This window comes from Topomyia yanbarensis, chromosome 2 (assembly GCF_030247195.1).
Source record: "Topomyia yanbarensis strain Yona2022 chromosome 2, ASM3024719v1, whole genome shotgun sequence".
NCBI lineage: Eukaryota > Metazoa > Arthropoda > Insecta > Diptera > Culicidae > Topomyia > Topomyia yanbarensis.
Genome location: NC_080671.1, coordinates 341,747,075 through 341,760,603, shown reverse-complemented (window position 1 = coordinate 341,760,603; position 13,529 = coordinate 341,747,075). Strand labels below are relative to the sequence as shown.

General features: G+C 38.1%; 2 protein-coding genes across 5 annotated transcripts in view; both read left to right on the top strand.

The window, feature by feature from the left end:
- The window catches only part of LOC131684081 (uncharacterized), a 372,745-nt gene that overhangs the window by 158,926 nt on the left and 200,290 nt on the right, over window positions 1-13,529 (top strand). The gene's annotated exons all lie outside the window — the stretch shown is intronic.
- LOC131684083 (uncharacterized) overlaps window positions 6,018-13,529 on the top strand; it is a 421,804-nt gene continuing 414,292 nt past the window's right edge. Inside the window, exons 1-2 of one of the 4 annotated variants that reach the window (XM_058966634.1) lie at window positions 6,018-6,113; window positions 7,007-7,166. The gene's annotated coding sequence lies outside the window, so the exon portion shown is untranslated. Of the gene's footprint in view, window positions 6,150-6,186; window positions 6,270-7,006; window positions 7,167-13,529 lie in introns of those variants that run through there. The other 3 variants (XM_058966636.1, XM_058966633.1, XM_058966637.1) reach the window with 3 other exon arrangements.

Sequence of the window (13,529 nt, the reverse complement as noted above, 5' to 3'; positions counted from 1 at the left end):
GCGGAAACGCGCATGAAGAGTTTGATAAAAGCCAAAAAACGTAGCTACTGGCGCCGGTTCGTCGACGGACTAACGAGAGAAACATCGATGAGCACTCTTTGGAGTACGGCCCGACGCTTACGAAACCGAAACAGTACTAATGAGAGCGTGGAATATTCAAACCGTTGGATATTCGATTTTGCCAAGAAGGTTTGTCCGGATTCCGCCCCGGCACAGAAGATCTACCGCGCCGCGTCCCCTCACAATAACGCGAACGAAACACCGTTTTCGATGGTGGAGTTCTCACTTGCTCTCTTATCATGTAACAATAAAGCCCCTTGTTAACTCTTATCATGTAACTTGTTAAAGAATCTGCCAGACTCTGCCAAAAGACGCTTGTTGAATTTTTTTAATAAGTTTCTTGAGGGTAATATTGTCCCTCATGACTGGAGGCAAGTGAAGGTCATTGCCATTCAAAAACCAGGAAAACCAGCCTCCGACCACAACTCGTATCGACCGATTGCGATGCTGTCCTGTACCCGAAAGTTGTTCGAGAAAATGATCTTGTTTCGCCTCGATAATTGGGTTGAAGCAAATGGCTTACTGTCAGATACACAATTTGGTTTCCGCAAAGGCAAAGGGACGAACGATTGTCTTGCGTTGCTCTCAACAGAAATTCAAATGGCTTATGCTAGCAAAGAGCAGATGGCATCAGTTTTCCTAGATATAAAGGGGGCTTTTGATTCAGTTTCTATCAAAATTCTTTTTGAGAAGCTGCACCAGCATGGTCTTTCACCGACTCTAAACAACTTTTTGCTAAACTTGCTGTCTGAAAAACATATGCATTTTTCGCATGGTGATTTATCGACATCACGAATTAGCTACATGGGTCTTCCCCAGGGCTCATGTCTAAGCCCCCTTCTCTATAACTTTTACGTGAATGACATTGACGAATGTCTTGTCAATTCCTGCACGCTAAGGCAGCTTGCAGATGACGGTGTGGTCTCTATTACAGGTCCCAAAGCCGTCGATCTGCAAGGACCATTGCAAGATACCTTGGACAATTTGTCTGCTTGGGCCCTCCAGCTAGGTATCGAGTTCTCCACGGAGAAAACTGAGCTAGTCGTATTTTCAAGGAAGCGTGAACCAGCGCAACTACAGCTTCAATTAATGGGTCAAACTATTGCTCAGGTTTCAACTTTCAAATATCTCGGGGTCTGGTTCGACTCTAAAGGAACCTGGGGATGTCACATTAGGTATCTGAAACAGAAGTGCCAGCAAAGGATCAACTTTCTCCGTACAATAACCGGAACATGGTGGGGTGCCCACCCAGGAGACCTGATCAGGCTGTACCAAACAACAATATTGTCGGTGATGGAGTACGGGAGTTTCTGTTTCCGCTCCGCTGCGAACATACATTTCATCAAACTAGAGCGAATCCAATATTGTTGTTTGCGTATTGCTTTGGGTTGCATGCACTCGACCCATACGATGAGTCTCGAAGTGCTGGCGGGCGTCCTTCCGCTGAAAAATCGATTTTGGGAACTCTCATATCGATTGCTCATCCGATGCGATATCTTGAACCCGTTAGTAATTGCAAATTTCGAAAGGCTTGTCGAGCTCAATTCTCAAACCCGATTTATGTCCTTGTACTTCGATTACATGGCACAAAATATCAATCCTTCTTCATACTATCCCAACCGTGTCAATCTCTTTCATGCTTCTGATTCAACTGTATTCTTCGACACATCCATGAAAGACGAGATTCGTGGAATCCCGGATCACATACGTCCGCAAGTGATCCCAAGCATCTTTCATAGTAGATTTCGAGAAGTCGACTGCAACAAGATGTTTTACACCGACGGGTCAAGCCTCGACGGCTCCACTGGCTTCGGTATATTCAATCAAAACCTCACCGCCTCATTCAAACTCAATGATCCTGCTTCAGTTTACGTCGCAGAACTTGCTGCTATTCAGTATACCCTTGGGATCATTGATACTTTGCCCACTGATCATTACTTTATTGTCTCGGATAGCCTCAGCTCAATCGAGGCTCTCCGTTCAATGAAACCTAGAAAGCACATTCCATATTTTCTGGGGAAAATCTGGGAGCGCCTGCGTGCTTTGTCTGTAAGATCGTACAAGATTACCTTAGTTTGGGTTCCCTCGCATTGCTCCATTCCAGGTAATGAAGAAGCGGACCCTTTAGCTAAGGCGAGCGCTTTACAAGGTGACATATATGAAAGACCAATTAGCTTCAGCGAATTTTTCAATATCACTCATCAGAGAACCCTCGAAAGTTGGCAAACTTCATGGAGCAATGGTGAACTGGGAAGGTGGCTACATTCGATAATCCCTAAGGTATCGACGAAACCTTGGTTCAGAGGGATGGATGTGGGTCGGGATTTCATTCGCGTGATGTCTCGGCTCATGTCCAATCACTACACGCTGGACGCACATCTCCGGCGTATTGGGCTCGTGGATAGCGGTATCTGCGCTTGTGGCAACGGTTATCACGAAATCGAACATGTTGTCTGGGCATGCGCCGAGTACTGTTCTGCCAGATCTCAACTATTCGATTCCCTTCGGGCCCGAGGAAGATCACCCAATGTCCCGGTTCGAGATGTACTAGCAAGCCGCGATATTCTCTACATGTCCCTTATATACACGTTCCTCAAAACCATCAATATCCAAATTTAAATGCCCCTATCTTTTCTCTTATCATTCCCAGAAGTGCCCTCTTCCGCCTACCGTACCCCAACGATGGTTTGATACGACTCCAAGACGAGACAAAACATCTGTCGAATGAACCAACAACACGAGATCTACAGTACAACATCACACACGCAGCGCGGTGTGTTCCCGATCCGTATCTGAGCCGTACTACGAAATCGTCTGGAGGAACCCCTGCCGGCTCGAGGAAAACCGCCCGGCGTCCCAATACTTGATACATCCGTTCGAATCTGTAATCCTGGTCGTTGATTCCTGATGCCGGAAACTGAAAGTTTATATCCCCCCCCCTGTTCAGCCTTGTCCACCCTCTCTCCCATGTCTCTGATACACAGATGTATGACTTCACCCCTTCTCCCCTTGAATATATTCCCAAAACTTAAGTGCTTAGTTTTAGTTGATCAATATTTAATCTCGTTAAGAAATGCCCAACAGTACCACTACTTTAAAATAGCCCTAATTAATTCCCCTTAATCTTGAACCACTCTTTCTAGTTATTTCTAGTTAATAAGCTTGTAAAATGTTCCGCTTAGTTAATAATTAATTTCTCCTACAATCTCCCTTCTAAAAATCATAAAGTGAATTACTATACAAAGAACACACAAAATGACCCGTTCCCCTAAATCTTACGAATATTATATTATACCCTCTTTTATATGTATAAGTTAGCTGTAAAGTTTTTTTTTTTTTAGTTTCATTATATAAAACAAAATAATATTGAAATGTGTAACCCACTAGTTTTAAGAAATTCAAAATGTAAAACAATGAAAAAATGGCACCTTTAAGCTAACGCATACGTGCCTTATCAAATAAACAAATTGAAAAAAATATGGTCTATAAATGAATAGACCTCTATTATATTCCACGCGGCTTTATCCTTTTATACAACGCCCCGCGGAAGAATAATTATTAAAATGCATTCAAATATCAGCTGAAAACTTTGATCTAAAATAAAAAACAAAGCGCGTGAGTACTTAGCTAAATCACAATACACTCAGGTTTTTTTTTACGCGGGGGATACAGACCGCGTAAATGAAAACCGCGTAAATGAAAACCGCGTAAATTTCAAAATCCGCGTAAATGAAAACCGCGTGAATTTCAAAATCCGCGTAAATGAAAACCGCGTGAATTTCAAAATCCGCGTAAATGAAAACCGCGTAAATTTCAAAATCCGCGTAAATGAAGACCACTTAAATTTAAGAATCCGCGATAAAGGGAACTTCATTGATGGATACCGCGTAAATTTCAAAATCCGCGTAAATGAAAACCGCGTAAATTTCAAAAACCGCGTAAATGAACCGCGGTTTTTTTTACGCGGGGGATACAGACCGCGTAAATGAAAACCGCGTAAATGAAAACCGCGTAAATTTCAAAATCCGCGTAAATGAAAACCGCGTGAATTTCAAAATCCGCGTAAATGAAAACCGCGTGAATTTCAAAATCCGCGTAAATGAAAACCGCGTAAATTTCAAAATCCGCGTAAATGAAGACCACTTAAATTTAAGAATCCGCGATAAAGGGAACTTCATTGATGGATACCGCGTAAATTTCAAAATCCGCGTAAATGAAAACCGCGTAAATTTCAAAAACCGCGTAAATGAAAACCGCGTAAATCTCAAAATCCGCGTAAATGAAAACCGCGTAAATTTCAAAATCCGCGTAAATGAAATCCGCGTAAATTTCAAAATCCGCGTAAAAAAACCGCGTAAAAAAATACCGCGCAAAAAAACCGCGTAAAAAAAACTTGAGTGTATCTACCAAGATATATCCTGATTCATCACCCTACCTACTAACACCAATCCTGTCCTGTGACACTTGTGGATGATGCAGAGAATTCCTCGGTCATAATAGTCACATACTATAATCTTAGTCTCTTTAGGCTGCACGTTGAGTATGATGTACTACTCCCAAGTATCATACAATTGGTTCAATATGCAATTTCAGCAGGCTTTGATCAATCACGGGAAACTCACGTGTGGTCAACTAAGCTAAGCTAAGTTCATATGTATGAAGCTCTTAATCATAGCATTGACACATACAACCATGTGTTTTAAATTATTCAAAATGAGTGGTTTCGCCTGGGCCAATTTGTTGAACACCATGAGGTCCTGGTCTTGACTTGGTAGAACTCGATAAAGGTCGTCTACTTTCACCTTCAGAAAGGGTTCCTCATCAAGATTACTCGATCTTATGCGAGTCATCAGTAATCACAGTATTTAGCCGTAGCACCACCTCTTGCTTCTGCGACTCACTCATCTCGGCAGATTACTACGGCAAGCAGTATAGTAGTAGTTTCTTTTGTTCTTCAGACAAGGCACACAATACAAAACTACATTCGTCGTTCACCTCGCACTGGCTCGGACAGAAGCATAAACCATACTGAGTTTCGTGACCATTGTTTTTGGTTGTTTTGGAAACAGCAATCTTCTTTAGCATTTTCTAAATAATTTATTCACACCAAACGAGCCACAAAATTGTTAAAAGTCGCTGATAATTATGTTTTTAAACTAATTTTTAAAGGATATAAACCCCCCTGTCCCCAGCCCTCTGGCTACGTACCTGTCTAGAATACCTATCCGTCTTTCATTTTCATTGCTTTCACTTCTCTTAGTCTTAAATGTGCTGAAAATAGCCAACAAAATCGATATAGTCAAAAAAGATTTTAAAGTTATAAATTTTGAATATGTCCTTCCCTCCAAGATTTTTTAATGAGTTTTGAGTTTTTTTTCCGATTTTCCATTTACATTACCGTAGAAACTTGAAAACTCTTATGCGTGAATTAGCGGAAGAAAGTTATTGTTGACATACGGTTGTCGAACCAATTAATATTTAAATTTGAAGCCTACCGAAAAAGATCAATATTTGTAACGGCTTACCACTGCTGAACTTTACTGGGTAGGTAGTGCTAAAATGGATTCCACTGCTACAATGTGGACAGCACCCTATGTCGCTCCGAACTCACCAGTGAGTTACCCAGACACGCGGTAGCCGCGCGAAGGAAACCACCAAACTTCTCTGCGCTGCTGCTGTCTCGACCACGGGGCGCGCGAGGTGGTCTCTCGGGAGAACAATGATCCTACACCGGACGGGCACCGCATAATCGCGAAAGAGAGCGAGAGCGCTGCGCGTCTGTGCGCGTTGCGCCACTGAATTCGCGAGACCGGCTTTTTGTTTGACAACAAAACCAAACACAGTTGGTACGGTTTTTTAACCCTCTGGATACCAGAAACCGTCGCTCATTCCAGGACGGGCAAAATCGTACTCGTACGCGCATATATAATTCCAGCGTTTGTGGCTCGCGACTTCTCAGTTGCGATCGCGCTCTTCCGCTGCTCGTTTGTTCGTTTGTTAGTCCGGTCGTTATTTGGTGCGCTCCAGTACTAGTACTGATTGTTTTCAGTGAGGTTGGTTTCTACGTTTCGTGCGGTTAGTGATCGATGGTCAGTAGGCCATCGCTTGCTTGGTGGTGGCAGTTGGCAATGTTAACCGGGTTGACGTTCGGAAGGGGTTTTCTCCAGATTTTTTTGTAATTAGTCACTTAGGTGGTGTTTGGGCGTAAGGTAGGGGACTCTAGGTCGCGCTGGACACGCTGACATCGTTTTTTTGTGTTCAAGAGCGGACAGTCATCGTAGGGGAAGGAACATTTGTGTACGTGATTTGAGTTGTTTAAGATCTGTCTCTGTCCCGCCAGGTGGTTATTTTTGTTTGCCTGGCCCGAGTGCAGTTTCCAGTGATTGGAATTTTATGTTCGCGGGCGTGCAGTGAAGTGTGTTGTTTGCTTCGCTTGAAAAGCTATCCAAACATTAATATGTATGTGCATAAAAGGTGCCGGATAGGATAGGCCTAGCTGGAGGTGGCGTTACTTCGAACTGACTCGAGTGTTCTCCGCCAATGCCTATTAAGTGTAATTATTTGTTTGTAGTTCAGCAGATACAAAACGATACATTCGAAGAATGCCGATTGATCGTAGCTCGCGCGTGGCCCCACTCTGCCCGAATTCAAGGGGAATCCATTGAATCATCATTCTCTGTCTGGATGTTTATTTTTGGTGCGAAACGGTAGAAGAAAGATACCACAATAAACCGACTAGGAAGGTGAAAAAATGGTGAAACATCTGGTCAAACAGCATAAAAAGTGTGTTGACTAAGTATTGAGCAAAGTTGTTTGATATAACCGGAGCGAGGGTCCTACCACGCCCGACTACAACTTGACTCATGCTGGACCCAGTTTATTCTGCACCAGCATATGTTTCAGCTAGGTCAAGTGTTTTTGTATGATTTGTGTTTTATTTTTGCAGCAATTACTTCGAAAGCGATTCTGTGTACAGTAGTGTGTGTGTGTGATGTGTAACTTTAGTTTTGAACTGTGAACTGAATTGGCTGACTTGCAGTTTATTGACATCGGACAAGAGGAACACAAGGAACCTGAAGTTTTATTTCTACTGCGGTTTTTTGTTTGTAAGTACAATTACATCGATAGTTGTTGCCTTTTCGTGGGAACTGTGCTATGTTATATTTGCTTTGCGCTAAATCCTATCGTTGGTTAATGAGTTTATTTCTATTTACATAAGGAACTACCGAAAAAATTAATTAATGTCGAAAGCAATATTCTTACACATGACGATACGGGTTAACTCTGATTTGATGATAAGATTTGTCTGGGAAATGTCACGTGGCATCCGTTAGCAACAGTGTTGTAGTTATCGATATTCTGCGTCGCTGAATTTATTAGATTTAATAGGCAAAGCGTGTCTTTCGCTGACCACTAAACATAGTTAACTGAGTTGTAAAAGTAGCGATTCTATTTTAAACTGAATAGAGTTTATCTACTGAAATTGTATGTGAAGGAAACATGAAAAGTATTTGTTCTAAATGTACACGAATAAGAGCGCACTTAGATGATGGTAAATAATATTTGCATTGATATCGATAAACTGTTCAATTTATTTGTTTATCACTTATATTCAATACACCTCTTCAAAGTGTTTGTTGTACATGGTTTTTCACTTTTCTTCATCAAGAAGACAACAAGACGAATTTAAATCTCTGCTTTGTATGCTATTTCTAAACTACTGGAAATAATCAATTAACTATAGAAAAGCTCAAAGAAATAAGTCTCTGAAGTCCCTGATCATATGAATACACTTAAACTAAAAGAAGGAATATTCACCTTACTTTAGTCGTTTTTGTGTTCTATTTCTCAACAGAACTCCTATTTTTCTACTTATGAAAATATATTAAGTTGTTTTTTAAGATTCACCAGGTACAAACAAAGATGGCAGCTGTGTAATATACGAAGATTCAAAAAAAGACAAACATATAGTGTGATCGTTAAATGACATAAAATATAACAATAAATAAGCTTCGAAATTGTTCAAAGATTGTTCTTTGTGGGTGCTATAAAATTTCTCGATTAAATTGACCAAAACCTTTTTGATTAGCGACAAAAATGTCATTTTTAAAATGGTTCCACGACGTCATATGTCGCCAACCAAATATTCAACAAAAGTGTTTTGTTTATTTGAACTTAAACCCAACTTGTTTTAACTAGATCTGTCAAATAATAAAAGTTGATTTTATAGCTCAATTGGCGTAATTTTTTTGTTCAGCTTAAGTATGATGATGTGGCCAGTGATTGTAAAATCGTCTCAGTTTTTGGAATATTCTTATTATTATATTATTATCTTCTTATTACCGTCAAAATGGAATTAATAAATGCAAATCTATAATTACACAAGCAAACTATTTCAATTACTTATATGTTCTTAATCCACCCGTGAGTGTGAGGAGATGTTCTGTAATCTTTAAAATATTTTAATATTTTAATATACACGAAAAACATCCGTTCATAAATTCATGAACAAAAGTTCACGATTTCGTGAACTGAACGTTTACGAAAACCATGACGAAGTACTGTAATATATATATATATATATATATATATATATATATATATATATATATATATATATATATATATATATATATATATATATATATATATATATATATATATATATATATATATATATATGTATATATATGTATATATGTATATATATATATATATAGATATATATATATATATATATATATATATATATATATATATATATATATATATATATATATATATATATATATATATATATATATATATATATATATATATATATATATATATATATATATATATATATATATATATATATATATATACAGGGTGTTTGGTTCATGGTTAAGAACCTCTCGGGGGGTGATGGACTGTCATATTTGGAGAAAAAAATTGTCCTACACATACCATCAAATCTCAACCGTTACAGAGTTATTTAACTTTTTGTGTAAAAAACTTATTTGTCTTAAAATATTTCTAACTCAAAAAGTATACCTTGCATTTCAAATATTTTAGGTCCACTGGAAAGGTGAGAAAATTTCGCATTGAGTGATTTCCTCACATGTTTCAGCTAATAAGTTTAAGTAGCCTTTTCAATGTAATTTATTGAAAATTAAACAATTTTAATCGATTTTTCGTTCATTTCTTGAAAATCCTAATAGTTAACCTCATCCTTTTAATAATCCAGATTGTTAGTCTTGAAGAGCTGCATAATTCGTTCTTTGACATGATACACTTACCTTTTCTTATTTTCATGAGTTTGGGTTATTCAACTTGGATATTTTTATCTCATTTTCACTAATACCAGCTCTAATCGAAAAAGTATGGCACTTATTGTAATTTTTTTCTTTTTATTCGAAAGCCAGGAAAATGTAACAGAAAAAAATGTATTAATACCTTTCAGTTAAGTGAATTCGTATTATTTTAGAAGTAAATTAATTTAAAGTTAGTGCTATTATTAGCATTTTTGTTAATTTTCTTAAAATAGTAAATAATAAACATCACCATTATTATCATGGAAATAATGCATCTCAGCAAGTTCTACAGTTCTTTCTTTGACTCCATTCAATTCTCTATTTTGGTTTCGACGCAAAATCGTTTTTATCACATCGTTTTATATGCAAAAATAACGATTTCGAGCCCACTACATTTGTGGCGAGGTCATGCTGTGTTAACTATTAAATAGCAGCAAAATGAAAAGAGATATAGACAAAGTGTCTAATAAAAAGTTATAGAGAACATTAAGGGGCATCAAATGAACAATAGTAACGATAAATTTGGTTGATAAATAATTAGAATAATTAAAAAACTCCAAAAAAAACGCAAATTATGAGTTATTTCGTTAGTAAAAAATCATTTAGTATACTTAACTAAAAGTTATTTGTACATGCACTGATAGGACATTTTCTCAGCTTTCCATTGAAATCTTGTAAATAACGATATAAAGCATATTTTTCAGATTAGAGTCTTTTAAGCACTTGCAAGTCGGTTACAGGAAAAGTATAGTAATGAAATTACAAAGAAATGAGAAGAGATAGGAATATGACGTCCAAGAACAAATTATGAACCGTCCTAAAGGCCAACTTTTGGATAATGGATATTGCTAATATCATTATCATTATTACGAGAAAATTACCAAAAACCTTCTCAAAAACACTAACTTTTAACTACTTTACAGCTACAAGGTAATTAAAACTAATTAACTAAAAGATATGAGAACCCCATTCACTAGAAAATTTTCTCACCTTTAATCTTTTTGTAACGAGTTGTGTGATTTGTGTTCATGATTTCAGGATTTTAGTCGCGATTTTTGTAACTTCTGTTCATGTTGTCGTGAAATTTTCGTCACGAATAGAGCAATTTTTGTCATGATTTCAGGATTTTAGTCACGACTTTTTATATTTTTGTCACTAGTTTTGTGATTTGTTATCTTGATGTCAGGATCATGCGGAAAACAGTACCTGGCACCGATAATAATCAATGACCGGTGTGGTCATCTGTGGATCGTTTATGTAGGAGTGAACAGAGTAGAGAAAGTGTAAAATGATATTCGGGAACTGAAAAAAGAAAATAGATCAATTGCCTGAACGTGATGAAAGCTGAAAAACTTGCATGGTTGGATGGTCTCATGACTTATCGACTGTGTTAATTATCGAGATATAATTCCCCTCAATATTCCTTATACTTCCGTGTTCTGTTTGGTAGACAACGCCCCCATTGACAGAATATTTTGTCAGTGATTACCACAGCAGGCTACGAGTCTTCGCTCTATGACAATACTATCTGTCGTTATGTTATCGACGTTTGCTTCTTTATTGTTTTTGCTGGTTGTTGCTTTGGAGGTACTGGGTGCAATCGTTGTTTCCGCTCAGTTGGAACCGAATACAAAATGCATCAGTTATTGGGTGGTAAAATTGTTTATTCTGGTAGGTTTATTTTTCTTCTCGGTTTCTGGCTACAGAACTAGCATGTAGGAATCTGACCAGGGGCCCAGCGTTATTTGCTTATAGTTAATGTTAATGTTGTCTAAAGCAGACAGATATGAAGAGGCAGGTTTGGTCAACCGAGTACCAATCACATAAACGGCGTTGTGAACGTCAGTATCGCTCGTAACGGTTGCCGCTTCTCCATATTCGTAACATGCATAATACCAAATCAGATAAACTAATCGAACCAATAAAAAATATTGCAATTGTATATTTAAATACAATTTGTCCCTCTTAGCTATCGTTGAAATATGAAAAACGTTCGGCGATATTTTATAAAACTGTCGATTCTGATTAATTTTAAACAATTAGAGATGAGCTAATGATATTGAAACTTAAAAAACAACCCAAGGATTGTAATTGTTACATCAAACCAAACAGATGCAGAGAAACCTGGCAGTGAAGGAGGCAAATACATTAACAGGGTCTAAGATATGTAGGGGTCCAAATTAGGTTGGTAACCCTATACATGTGTCTGTAATATGTCTGTAACATTATCATTGCGGTGATTGAAGACGGACGGCGCATTTTGTCCGAAGACTTTGTAATCAGTTGGCCCCATGCAAAACTGATTCAGCCATCACTTCGTTACAAGTTAAAAGTTTAATAATGATTTACTAGCAGTCTTCGACAAAGTTGTAGACAATTAAATTATTTTTCTTATTTTCACTTCCAGTGATAATGCATACAGTGCTGGCTAGCGGCGAAAATGCGAGCTAGTGGGTTTTCTTCATATAAATTGTCGGATAATCCCATACAAACTTTAGGCGCGGTGGTCCGGTATCTAGACTTATCCGATTTGCTTCAAATTTGGTGCAGGTACTTCTAGTGGGATTAGGACTCGACTCAGTGGTGGGCCGATAAAATTTTCAAAAATTTATTACTTTTCTGGGCAACTATTTCCGATGGTTGAAAATGTGTAAAAACCACCGAAAACACGATTTCTAAAAGACTGTTTGACTGTTGTTCATTTCATGCAAATTCCTGCCACCAATTTTGAGCTGTAGATTCGTGGAATCAGTTGATGCTTTTATTATCTGCTGTTGTTAAAAGTTTTTTAAACATTTGTTTGCCATTTAGTATCGGTAGCGTCCATCCATGTTTCAAAAAAAAAAACAGATGACTACATTTTTGATGTACTATCTCCTCGTTCGTCTTCCAATATCTTCCCATAGTTCTCCTCCACTGTTCAGTTTGTGTCGAGCGCTAGGACCGTGCATAAATGAATTCGCCTGAAAAAGACCCATTCCCCATAACTGATACATAAATATTCAGCCGCGATATCTCGAAAGTGCGTCCAGATAAGCTCAGCGTTGTGATATCCTATCGAAAGCAGGCAAATGACATTACTGACGACAATTATTTTGATAAAGAACTACCGTGTCTGCATTCCTGCTCACAAGGTAGAGATCGACGGCGTGATCAACGACTAGTTTTAAATGCTATTTAAAAGGCGCTTCTGGTAAAATAGTAGGTAGTGTTAGTGCGCTGCCATTAAAATTCTTTTTACTGCTCGTTCGGGTAGGTTGTGTTGTCGTTGATCTTGTGAAGAACCTTATTCTCCTTTCGCACCTTTTGTCGCTCGCCGAAGTGCGCAATATCTTGTATCGATTGATCAAACCGGTATCCTGTGCAAGAAGATGGTTAAGATCTTATCTATCAAGAATATTGTTACCGAAACTTCTTGATTGACAACTACTCACGGTGGATGGAGCTTGAAGACGCGCACAGACTTTCGGATGACTTAGCACACGTGGTAGCTTTTCTACGAATGTGGATATATTTCTTTATTTCTATGGGCTGTATATACAAATTTTTCTTATAGTCTAGGTACACAATTCATAGTGGAAACTTTCCACTCTCAAAACTTTCCACTGTCAAAACTTTCTATAGCATTACTAATTACCTGCTAGGCTGCCTGGGTGCAATAATCGGGCAGGCGGATTATCTATTCCCTTCCTCTTTTGGCAACTACTTAAAGCGGGCGGGTAGAATCCCTATTTTTATCCCTTCTTTCGCCGCCTATCTGTCCTATATAAGTCAGCGGATGAGGTCCCTTCCTCCTTTGCAATTAAGGTTTCCCTATTCTGCTTTGTTCTTTACTCTGACGCGCGCACCCTTTTCAAGTACCTGGCTCGCAAAATCTTTCTCTGCGCAATTGCCTCTACGTTAAGAAAAGCAATTAACTAGTTTCGAATTTTCTAGAATTGACAGTGAATCGAGTTTATTAATTATAATTACGCCGATCGCTACTCTCGGCAACACTGCTGTTGTGTATTCAAAATGCTGCTTACTAACAAGACGTTTTAAAATAGATTTTTGGAGGCTGATTAGCAATAGATAAGCATACAAAATGCCTAGATACTGACATAAACATCTGAAATGCAAATAATGTGCATCTTTACAGCGGATACTAAAGCTTGATGGTTACCTGAGTTTGGT